The sequence below is a fragment of the Lycorma delicatula genome, chromosome 1 (genome assembly GCF_047948215.1).
Source record: "Lycorma delicatula isolate Av1 chromosome 1, ASM4794821v1, whole genome shotgun sequence".
NCBI classification, from domain to species: Eukaryota; Metazoa; Arthropoda; class Insecta; order Hemiptera; family Fulgoridae; genus Lycorma; species Lycorma delicatula.
Genome location: NC_134455.1, coordinates 259,832,242 through 259,844,254, shown reverse-complemented (window position 1 = coordinate 259,844,254; position 12,013 = coordinate 259,832,242).

The following is a 12,013-nucleotide window of genomic DNA, read 5'->3' as shown; positions in this document are numbered from 1 at the left end:
TAGAAAAACAGCTGCAGTTACCGCTTTTCTATTCAGACCTCTGACAACTGTCGATTATTTTAACCAGTTGGAAAGTAATCGAGTGGCTCTCCCTGAACCCAAATTGCTCAAGCCGTACCTCTTTTCCCAAGTGTCACCTAAGTCTCTCCAGGAAAATCCTTTCGAATAGCTTTGACAACACTGGTAATAAGGAGATCGGCCTGTATTTCTGGGGAAAGAGTAAACTTTTCCCAGGTTTGGGTAGGCATACCATCTTTGCAATTTTCCAGGAATTTGGAAAATATCCAATGTAAAAAATTGACGTGAATATTGTGGTTATGGTCGCTATAAGAACGGATGGAATATTGCGGAACGCGCAGACACCGATCCCGTCAACACCCTGAGCCTAGTCGGGGCTTGTGGCTTTGATTGCAGCGGAAACCTCCGCCTCAGTTACTTGGTCTATTTCTAGTGGGGCGTCCTCCACCTGTGCTAAATAATCTACGAGGAAGGAATCCACCTCGGTTGTCGATCCGCCTCTGGCAGGGCGTCCGGGTCGTATTGGCCTATCCGTTCAATATGTAAAGTAGTTTCGAATGGTCAGTGGTTTGTTCGCGTTCAGATACATCTCAGACAACAGTGTCACGTCTATTAGTAGATCCTCAATCAGACGGCAAAGTTCTACCGTCTTGCCTACTACTGAATTGGCGTTCCACTGTAGCAATCTGAGTGTTTGCCTAAGCATACCTAGATAGTAGGTTCATGAGGCACTCTATTATTGACTGAATAAAGTCCTTCAGAGATTATTGTAGGAGCAGGTGGGGCATTGTTGTCATAATTTCCAGTAGGACATCTTTAATTGTCACTCGCGACCAGAAATCCTTACCAGAACAATCCAGTACCGCACTCCGCACCCCGCACACCGGTGACCGCATTGGGGATGCGGTCATGATTTTCTTGCCGCTGAAGAGGCCGGGGGTCGTTGATGCTCTTTTTAGTGGGAGGGTGAGGCTTCCAGGACCTTGTTTGGTTTGTCACCGGCCATGGGTTTGGCACCCGCTCTCTTTGTCTTTGCCGGTTGACCGGCTGCTTTCTTTTCTTGCGGAGCAGGATTCACCGCAAGCTTGTTTGGTTTTATTGTCAACACCTTTTTTGTAGCAAACGCTGGTTTGAGCATGGGTTGTGTGGGTGTAGGTGATTCTCCTCTTTCCACCGTTACCTTTGCCCCTGGTAAAACTACCTGCGGCTGAGGACTCGGGTTTTCCCTTCCGCCGACTCTGGCCCAGCTACGTCCGTCTGTAACGGTGGACCTTTTTGGGTACCATTTGTCTGTTTAGCTGTTCCTAACTTTGGCTTCCTTGAGTGCGTTACCAAAGGGCTGTGGCTATCTTTTGATTATCGGTGATTTTTTGACTGCTGGTCGTGTGTGTACCTTCTAGCAGTATCAAGGCTTAATTGGTGATCGAACTGCGGACACAGTCAGCACTATTATATTTTGGACTCTTCATAGCTAATTTCTTCGGTGGTAACTGGTGTAGTTTTGTGCGACGCGTACCCGCCTCATCTCGGCTGAAAGGTGGCAACGACTGCTGCTCGTTAAGCCCCGTAACGAGAAAGGGTAGCGCCCTTTAGTCTTCTTGCGTAATGCGTAATTTTTTCCTGTACGTTGGACGTATTGCATCTAATCGATCCAGCAGCGGCCAAGAGGAACGAAGTGTGACAGAAGAATATTAGGGTCTCCAGCTGCCCGTATCGCTGCGGGCAGTTGGCGCGTTTGTGAGCTTCCCGTTCATCACGCTTCCCGTCGGTGTCAGTGCAGGAGCAAGGAAGACCATTCTTCCTCGCCTTGTAAAGGTGAGGGAAGCGATTGTGGCGATGAGTGAGGACTTTGAAGCTTTGGCCTCCAAGCCCAAGGACGTCAAGGTGGTTCCTAAGATGGTCCAAGCCCCAGTACAACCCAGGCGCTAAGCTGATGTGCTGAAGACCAAGCGCGAGACCAGCCAGGCGGCTAAGAACCGGGAGGTCCTTTTTGTTAACAAGGTGGAGGCTCGAAGACCACGAGCCAAGACCTTAAGCGAGATTTCCTGGCAGCCCTTCGTGGTGACCGGAATCAGCTGAAGATTATGCATATTAAGGAGACCAGAAAGGGATGGTAGTTGTTGCAGAAAATAACGAGACGATCTAGATCATCAAGGACTCTCCAGCGGTTAAGAAGCTTGAGGTCAAGATAGACCCCAAGCGGTTGAGAAGGGCCCGTGTCATAGTTTAGGACATAGAGCGGTGCCTCTCTGATGACAAGGTTCGGTCTCTCATCCGAGAGCAGAACACTGATTTGGATGAGGCCACGTTCAAGGAGCAGTGTAGGCTCATCTTTAAAACCGGCAAACGCCAGTTTGTGAAGCCGACAGTATCACAAAGTCTTCGACTTAGGGGCTGGTCTCCATCAGAAGATCGTGTCGGAGGGACGAATCTTCGTTGATTTCGCGTCCTGTCGAGTCAGGGAGTACCTTGACATGCAGTGATGATTTAAGTGTTGTAGGTTTGGCAACAGGGTCAAATTCTGTAAATATGCACGCATTGTTTGCACGCATTGGACCTGCGCAATACGCAGGTTTGCACGCATTGTGAAGAGAAGGGGCACAAGTGTGACGACAGTCCGCAGAAATAAGAGGATTACACAGATTACATTTACATTTATAAAGTTTATTTATACATTTACAATTACATTTATACGGATTTGAATATTAGATCTGGAAACCGGTTTCTTTGGTGGTTGGATATCAATTAACCACACATCTCAGGAACAGTCGACCTGAGACTGTTCAAAACTACACTTCATTTGCATTCATACATATCAACTTCATTCATCCTCTGAAGTAATATCTTACGGTGGTTACGAAATCTAAACAGAAAAAGAGCATATGTTTCATACTGCCAACTTACAAAACAAAAAATTATTCAATTTATTTTTTCAAAACCGTTTATAAATAATGGAGTTTTTTATTAATATTCATTGTCGTGAGCATTCCTAACAAAGATAACAAGTATTGATTACACTATTGAATTTAATTCGAAAACAGTAGAGCATATTAAACAAACAAAAAAACGGTGAATTGTTGGTCTTGCTTTAAACAGGTTTTCTGTAACTTATCACAGGATCTGTCTGAAAATTATTCTGTTGTCCGATTACTATTTCTTATTCTCATTATATCAGCCTGTAAAACGTAGCCGATTATGTTGGCAGTAAGGTTTTTTCAGTTTAGCACACTTTCACTCCACTACTTCGAAAAGATGAACACTGTAATGCTGAAATTATTCATGCACTTAGGGAAGGAAATCTTACTTTTCTAATTTATTTTGTGAACGTTGCACCCATCATTATTTTTAGTGCGCATTTCTTCACTCAGAACAAATATTTTCACTATGACATTTTGTTTTACGCGTGCAAGATTTTCAAGGTTTTCTACACATTTATATGTGGCCGCATCATTGGCAGCGTTTGTAATGGGCTATATAAATCTTCGTAGAATAAATTTATACTTGCATTACAGTTCTTGATTCCCATCAGTTAATTCTTTATTCATTTATGTTCACTAAATGGTGTACGTGTCGCAAAATTTCTCTTTCATTCGATAAGTGTGGAAGTTATATTTTTATACGAAACAATATTGTTTACAGTAAGCACAATTATCAATTGTCATTTACCTTCATTTAGTTCAAGAAGAGTTGTCTTCTGCATTTGAACCATCTGAAAAAGAATCAGAAGAGTTTTTCGTAACAATTGGATATCTTTCAATTTTTTTATTAGTATAGAAATATTACAATTTTTTTTCTTATTTGGGTATATCGTTTCTTTACTTTAATAAATTTAAACTCTTTCTGTGCATATAAAACATCATTTTATCGAATGTATGTATGAGTTTCGGGTACTAAATAATTTGTTTTTTTTTTAATTTAAAAGGAATAAATTATCCTACGCAAACCAGATAAGCAATTACAATTGATATAATTTTAAAAAAACATATTAATTAATAAACAGTAAATAATATCCGCTATGCTAAACAAATCACAACTTTTAACACAAAAATCAGTCATTAAAACTTTAACAGAAAATGTTTCGTATAGTCAATTTTTAATAAGTATTTATTTTTAAAAGAAATTCAATATATTTATTAAAATGATGAATTGGATATCAAAAGCAAATCGAAAGAGCAGAATGTGAAAAAAATTAACCAAAGCAGAATTGGTATAGGAAGAGAGTCAACATCCATCTACAGCGATTGCTCGTTAACCCGGAAATGAATAAATATCTACTAACATTATCAATTATCCATTTAACTGTCATCATTAGACGTAGTCATCACGTAGAATAGAGACGGTTTATATGTAAACCGAAACTCGGTTTACTACGGCGTTACTACGTTACAGTAACTCCTTTATCGTTATTCACCTTCTATGGTCGCTTTTACGCACACGTCAAGAATTTTGTTGCCACTTTTTTTTTTCATAGGTGTTGCATCACCTACGTTACCCATTGCGTAATATATTGCATCTGATTAAAAAGTTTTTGTTATCAGTTCTTGGGTAATGAACGTATAAATTATAGAACAAGGAAAATTATACTGGTTGTTATTTCTATGCAAATAAGTAGTAAGTAAAATAACAAGAAAAAATTATACATAACAGGATAATAGACACATACATTTAATTAAAAGAAAGAGTGGTTTGTAGCAGTAAATTAAGACTAATTTTATGTTTGTTCTACTAATTTACGTGGCACACAAAAACGATGTTCATCATACAGCTTTTAGTGAATGACTAAATGGTGTCACTTATAGAGGTGACTACGAGGGTCAGGATGAGTCTCATCTACATTTCGGTAGCTTGGATATGCAAATATTTGGTTTAAAAATGAAGGCAACAGGAAACCACTTAGCTCCTCATTTTTTCTAGTAAGCCTGACATGGAATTATTTTTAAACTTGAAGATTACTTTACAGTTTTTTTTCTGTCGCTTTTTACAACGTCGGCTACAGTTATGGCACTTAACGTAAGAGTACATCCACAAAAAGTACAAGTCAGATCAATAGCGTAGTAGACGGTACGACCGAATTAAGTTAACATTGGACTGTAACCGACCCTTTTTTTAGCTAAAAAAGTAGTTTACTTAAAAATAAGTCAGGTGTTCTGATTTTTTTAATGGAAGTTTTAAGCAAAGGTTAAATTTCGTACAGATTTTACTCAAAAACATAATAGTACGTTATAATACGTACAATCATTGTAATACGTACACACTTTTTAAAAAGCGAAATGGTGTTACCTACGTAAATATACATACTGGGAAAGATGGAGGAAGGAAACTTATACTTGCAGTAGTCATTCAACGCTACTGAGAAAATATAGCATGCATTAAATGTTGCAAACAGTGACCTTCCAGTCAAGAGGTAAAAATCATTGAACCAAAACAAAATAAATTGAATGCATAAAAGAAGCCTAACTGTAAAACCTTGCCATTAATATCCAATAAAAACTTAAATGTGATATAATTTTTTTTTAAATAATATTTAAAATTAATTATTATCAGTTACATGTATTAAATGTATTACATGGTTAATTAAAAGTGCAATTAATGATAATATTTTCCTGTTTGTGACACGTCACCTGTGTTAGGCACAATGATATACTTGAAAAACATGATCGTAACAGCTACAAAAATTTATACAAATTACGAAAAATAAATGAAGGTCAGGAATGAGAATATTGTCGATATAATTTTATTGAATATTGTACAGTTCATTAAGTATGCCACTACTCCGGTGTTATCAAATCCTGCTTCGCTCAACTTGTTCAAGTTAGTATGCGTTTATGACTATTTACATTATTTCACACTAATACAATTATGCTTTATCTAAACGAAACTTAGTCGGCGTCCTCTAGAACTACGGATATGGCTGCCTCCTCCTGTATAATGAACCATTACCCATTCTGACCTTTCTAAAATACTCGTTCAGTAGTCTTTCTCTCTCAGATTTATTACAAGCTCGTTCACAATCATCAAATTTTTATCACCAGATGTTTTATTTCTCTGGTGAGGGGAGGAATCCCATTTACGGACAAAGTGTTGGGCTCGCTAACAGGTTCCGCAAGATGTTGTTAAAGTGCGTATGTACAACTGCGCCTATCAACTAAACAGGGGTTCCAGAGTCTACCTGTCTTATCACTGGTGCCCAACCATATAAAAATGGACGAACAGCAGCTCTATCAGGAGGATGTCCTTCACCCCCTCGCATCCCTGTCCTTTTGTTGTAACACTACCGTGACAAGTTTAGACACTGCCGAAAAATAGCGGCTCCCGACGAGCATGGTACGCACTACGTTTTCCACATCAATGTGTCCCGTAGTAGCCACGCATTCGAGTCTCTCGTCTACCCACCTGTCGCAGACAAAAATAACATGCTCTAGAGTATCTCGATCTCCACAGTATGGGCACTCAGGGTCCTCGGTTCTTCTCCTTCCAAAGACGTACGTCCGAAAAACACCGTGTCTGGTTAAAAATTAGGTGAGCCAATGGTTTAGCTCACCAAACCCCCCTCCCGAACCACGGCCCAATCTCTCCGAACAACCAGTGAGTTCATCGACCCTCAGTAGAAACGTCCCATCTAGACTGTCATTCCGTAGCATTTCACTAAGAGCGACTTCCTTGCGCACTTCTGCCTGGGTCCTCACCCGCAGTCTAGCCAGCTGTTGCAACGGATGTATCCCAGTAATCACCAAGTTCGCTTCAGTGGAAGCCGAGGAATAGGAGGACGCTATCCGAAGGGCAATCCTCCTCTGCACACCCTCTAACCGGCTCTCTTCCTGTCAACCCCAAGGGCCCTGCGCCACTCCGGAACATCAGACAACAAGACAGAATCGACCACGTGTGAATTTAGTCTCCTGCTGATGGTTCGTGGTCCCGTCGTGCTTCCCAACAGTCTGCTTAGACTTCTGACTATCCGTTGGTTTAGGTCTCTCGTACATGGACTGTGAACGATTGTCTACGGTCGAGCTACAGTTCTAAATACTTTACGGCCTCAAAAACTGAACTAGTCCTTCTGGAGTCCTGATTGGGATGGGTCTTATCCTGCGTCTCCCGTCATCGGAATCATTGTAGTCTTTGCGAGGGATAGATGAAGACCCCTCACCATCATCTAGTCACTAACTATCCCTATCGCGGTATTGGCTACGTCAACTACTTCCTCCTTCGTCCGCGCTGTGACCACCAGCGCGAGATCGTTTGCGAACGCCGTAGGATGTACGCCATCAGGATATTCCAGTCTCAGGACGTCATCATAAACGAGATTCCAGAGAATGGGGCCCAGGACCGAGCCCTGGGCACCTTACTCGTGACTCTGAACCTTATTTCTCTCTCACCCATCTGATAGATGAAGTTCCTGTCCTGGAGATATCTTTCTATCAGTCGCCGCAAGTACTTTTGAATGCCTCTATCCCTCAGAACCCTAAATATAGACACCCAACTGAGGGAGTTAAAGACATTCTTCACGTCTAGTAAAATTACTACCGGGATTTTTCGAGTTACTGGGATTGAAAAGCTCATTACTATCCGAATACAAAGAAGTAATATTGCGCTAGAAACTAAAACAGTTATTTTATTTTACAGAAGAGACAAAATAGAAAAGCTATAGAGTTACAGAAATATTTCGTAAGTAACGTTATAAAATGGAAGAAAAAATAAATTGTGTAAAAGGAATCCCACAAACGAGTAAACAGGAAAACCAAATCAAAATTGGTATTATTACATTTTCTTAATTTTTTTTGACCTATGATGTAAGTGTAATCATACATTTTTTCTTAAATTTGACGTAATCGTAGTTTGAGGTAATTGTATTATTTATACTAATAAATAAAATTAAACTAAAAATTATATTTATTTATATTAATAAGTAAAAAATGTACGTACAGACGTCACCCCGAAACTAGTCAAAATGGATTCAGAGATGGTCAACATGGATATTTTTGTTGAAATTTGAAAACCAAAATTTTTCGTGATTACAAGCCAATTTTCCTTGATCTTTTACTTCACACAAGGAAGTAAAAATCGTGATGTTGATTAAAATAAATATTTCTGAATTATAAAACTTTACAGGTCCGTTAATGTTTGTAATCGTGATAGTATCTGCGATATCTCCATTTAATCCAGCCGGTATCAAGCAAATGTGCTACAAATCGATTTGACTATTACAGAAATTACAACACGCACCAATAAAGATGGTGTTTATGTATCTCTCTATCCTTATTTAACTTTTTAAACCTTAGTAACAATAAATAACGCTGAAATCAGTCATTATGCGTAAAACAATTAAATTAACAAACTAATATTTGTCGACCATTTTTTCAATGATTTAAAACAAAACTTAATATTCAAAACCCAAATTCAATTTATATATATTTGGAATTTTATACGTACTTATTTATCAAGGGATTCTTCAGACTTTGTCAAGCGACGTTTCAGCTTCATAAGATAAAATTGAAATTCAAATAAATGATTTTTAAATTATTCATCAAGGTTTTTACTATATGCTTTTCGTACTCCATTTGGTGTAAAGGGTGGAATTACTTGAAGTGCTAGAAGCTTATAACCAAGTTGTGATGAACATAAAAATTACAATTAAAAAGGCGGTCAATTTCTCCAATGTGTGGCGGTTAATCTGTGTTAATGTGTGTTGGTTTGATTGTTGATATCTATGACCCAATTTAAATTATGACCATGTACTTAAGTTGTATCTTGTCTGGTTTCTTAGATATTTGACTTCGTTTTAGTAATCATCAAGAAATTTTATATATTAATCTCTTTATTGTAGATATAATAAAAGAAAACGATTAAATGGAATTATAAAAATTATGGGAAATATTGTGCAACCTATTTATTAATTCTTATATAAAGGTTTATATTTTTTTTTTTATATGCCTTTATTAATGAATTTTTTTACTTAATTAAGTAATAATATTGCTTAATTTATTTATAAATTAATAAATACTACTGCAAATCATGGGAACCATTGTTCATTTTTTTGTGAATTAATGTGTTTTGATATTAATGAAAATTAATTTGAGTTAACATGTTTAGGATAGTTTAATTTTTAAACTAATTCCTACAATTTTTTATTACCAACTCAGTCAATATACACACTCGTGGAGAAGGCATGATTTACATTTATGTATATATGCATGCGTAAGTGATCAAGAATGAAGCTCACTGGAAATGCGCATTAGAATAAATGTTAACGGTCGAAAACTTATAATAGTGATAGATAACAGTAAATAAACTTTCTTTGGTAAGATAATGAGACAATTGAAATTAACGTTCATAAAGTATCCCGTGAAGCAGGTAAGTTTTTGAGTAATTTTCAACTAAGTGGTGATGTGTGTGATAAGAGAAGAGTTCATTTACACTACCATTGTAGATCAACAAAGAAAGGTATGTCGTGCTCATTGAAATCTATGTTTATTCTTTACTGTTAATGAATGTGGGAAAGTAGTGCAGAGGGACAAGTGATATTAATAAAAACGCATAAACAAGCATTACTTTTTAATTATTGCAAATTAGCTGTTGCTTAGATTTAGCCCACAAGCACGGTCGTAAATTATTTTCTCGTATTAAGTAAATTAATAGAATTTTTCACTTTATCAGAATGCGTTCTCCTCTCGTACCTGTGTATTCCTAGAATGTCTCATATTCCTAGGAGCTATTTTAAAGTTATTTTTATCTTAACAAAAAATCATTTAGTTCATTACAGTACTTTAAATTAAGAAAGTTAAATTGATCAGTTAAATAAATTAAATTACTTTCATTATCATTAATCAAAATTAATTATAGATTTTGAATTTAAAAAATAAAAAAGTCCTTCGCCGGCGCGGCCGAGGCGGTTCTCCCCGAGCGATTCCAAGCTGAGCCGGCTCCTGTTGCCGAGTCCGCCGTGGCCAGGGCGATTGAAGCCCGGCGAGCTGGAGCCGGAGCAGAAAGGTAGTGTCCGCGTCTAGCAGCTTCGTCGGCGGGCCGGCCAGACCTGTTACTCCGGCGGGAATATTGGCATCCGCCGAAGGTCCCCCGTAAAGCCGGCTAGGGGACTTCGTCTTCTTCCATCTTCTTCTTCTTCTTCTACTTGGTCTTCTCCAGGTAGTGGTCGAAGATGAATTACGCTCACTGGAATGGAATGGAATGCAAAGTTGGCGGGAGTTTATAGATTCTCCCTACGGATCGCAGAACCTGGACAGTGTCCCTTGCTGCTGGATGATTCTATCGGGCGTGTTTTTAAAGGTTTATTTTAGATGACGGGTCTAATTTTTCAATTTTTGTCTTATTTAATATTTTGTGTTTTTAAGGACGGATTTAATTGCATTCCAATCCGTTGTTAAACCAGCGTTATCGAACCCATTTTATGGGCCGACCGCGGAAGGCTAGGCTTATGAAACCTGTCCTCCCGACGTAATTCCCCTTCAGACCGTCCACTGAAGTCCTTTCGGTGCTAACGCTTCATAGGCTGGCAGGAATACGCCACAACGGGGCACTAACTGTATGGAGGGAGCAATGCGCCCCCTTCTCCGGAGTAGTCGCAATTGTTGATTTAAGTTAATTTAAGTGTAAGTTTTAAAAGGAGAGGTTGAGTAGAAGCTCTTCATCCACTTCTGTGATGGCTGCCTTTCGGGACGCATCTCTGCTGGGCTCTTTTCCGGACTCCTGTCCGTGATGTTGGGTCGAGTAGAGGGTCTTCCTTCTTCTTCATCTTCTTCCTCTTCTTCTTCCGATGACCTCTTCATTCTTCTTTGGCCTACACGTTCCGAGAATTGGCAGTAAACGAAGTTACATACCATTAACCTTAGTGTTCCTGTGGCCCCGAGGGCTGAACGGGGGAAAGTGCAGGTTTCTTCTTTCTTCCATGCTTTCAGTAGCTGCTGTGCAGGTGGCTGCTGGGCAGGTGACTCCTGGGCTCGTTCCCTCATTCTTCTTTCTTGAAAGGAAAGGGGATAGGGAACTTACAAATTTAGTGATACCTATTCGCGATCGCGGTTTTGGGGCGGCGATCTGGTTTTCAGAAGAAGTAAATAGAAGTTCTTTACGCTACACAATATTAATCTCCAGACACACGTGTGTCCGGGAAGGGTTTGCGGGGACCGCGTGGCGGCAGTGAAGAAACCGTATTTGTTTGTTGTGGTGGCTGCTGTGAGTATCTGTAACAAAGAAACAGAACACACACACGAAAAAAAAAAGAGGAATTTATATTTTATTTTTATTTTGGGATGGCGGGATTAAAGGAAGGCCGTTTCCCTCTCTATTTCGGTGAGTGCTTAGCCAAAGACCAAGACGGCACGACGAGTCGCTCCACATCCACGTCTCTCACGTTTCTGAAACAAGAGAAACAAAACACACGCACGAAAAAAAACCGCGTTTTTGCTCTTACCCTCAATATTGTTGTGGCAGAGTTCCACGTTTGCAGAGCGGAAGTTGTGTCTGAGAAAAAAACACAACTTACCGCATTTTGTTGTCCTGAGACCGTATAACTCGTTGACTTGTACAGTTTACACTCGAAAACCATTCACTCGTGACCCCGGAAACGTTTCTGACGCGTTTTTCCGTTTGTGGCTCATGCGATATGGAGGCCCCTAAGCCTGGTTCGTCGATTCTCGGCTCCCGCACCGCACCATCACGGTGGTTCGTCCAGTACGGCGTGAGGCCGCTTCCTTATAACTATCGGGGTTGGGTCCTCTCGGCAGATGTCCCGGAGATGACTGTGTTCGGAAACAGCAGCTCTCCCGAACAGTCTGCGCGCCTGCGCCACACCCACCTCGGACACGGATTCCAATCTCGCATCGGATCAGAGAGTTGCGTTCCTGACGAACCACGGAGCTCCAAATATCGTCCGCAACGCAATGTTTTGGACGGGCTCAATCTTCTTTTGAAGCGAGGAGCTCAACACTGCCCCTTATGCCGGGTAAGCATATGTCAGAATCGGCAGTACGTACAGCCGAAAAATAAG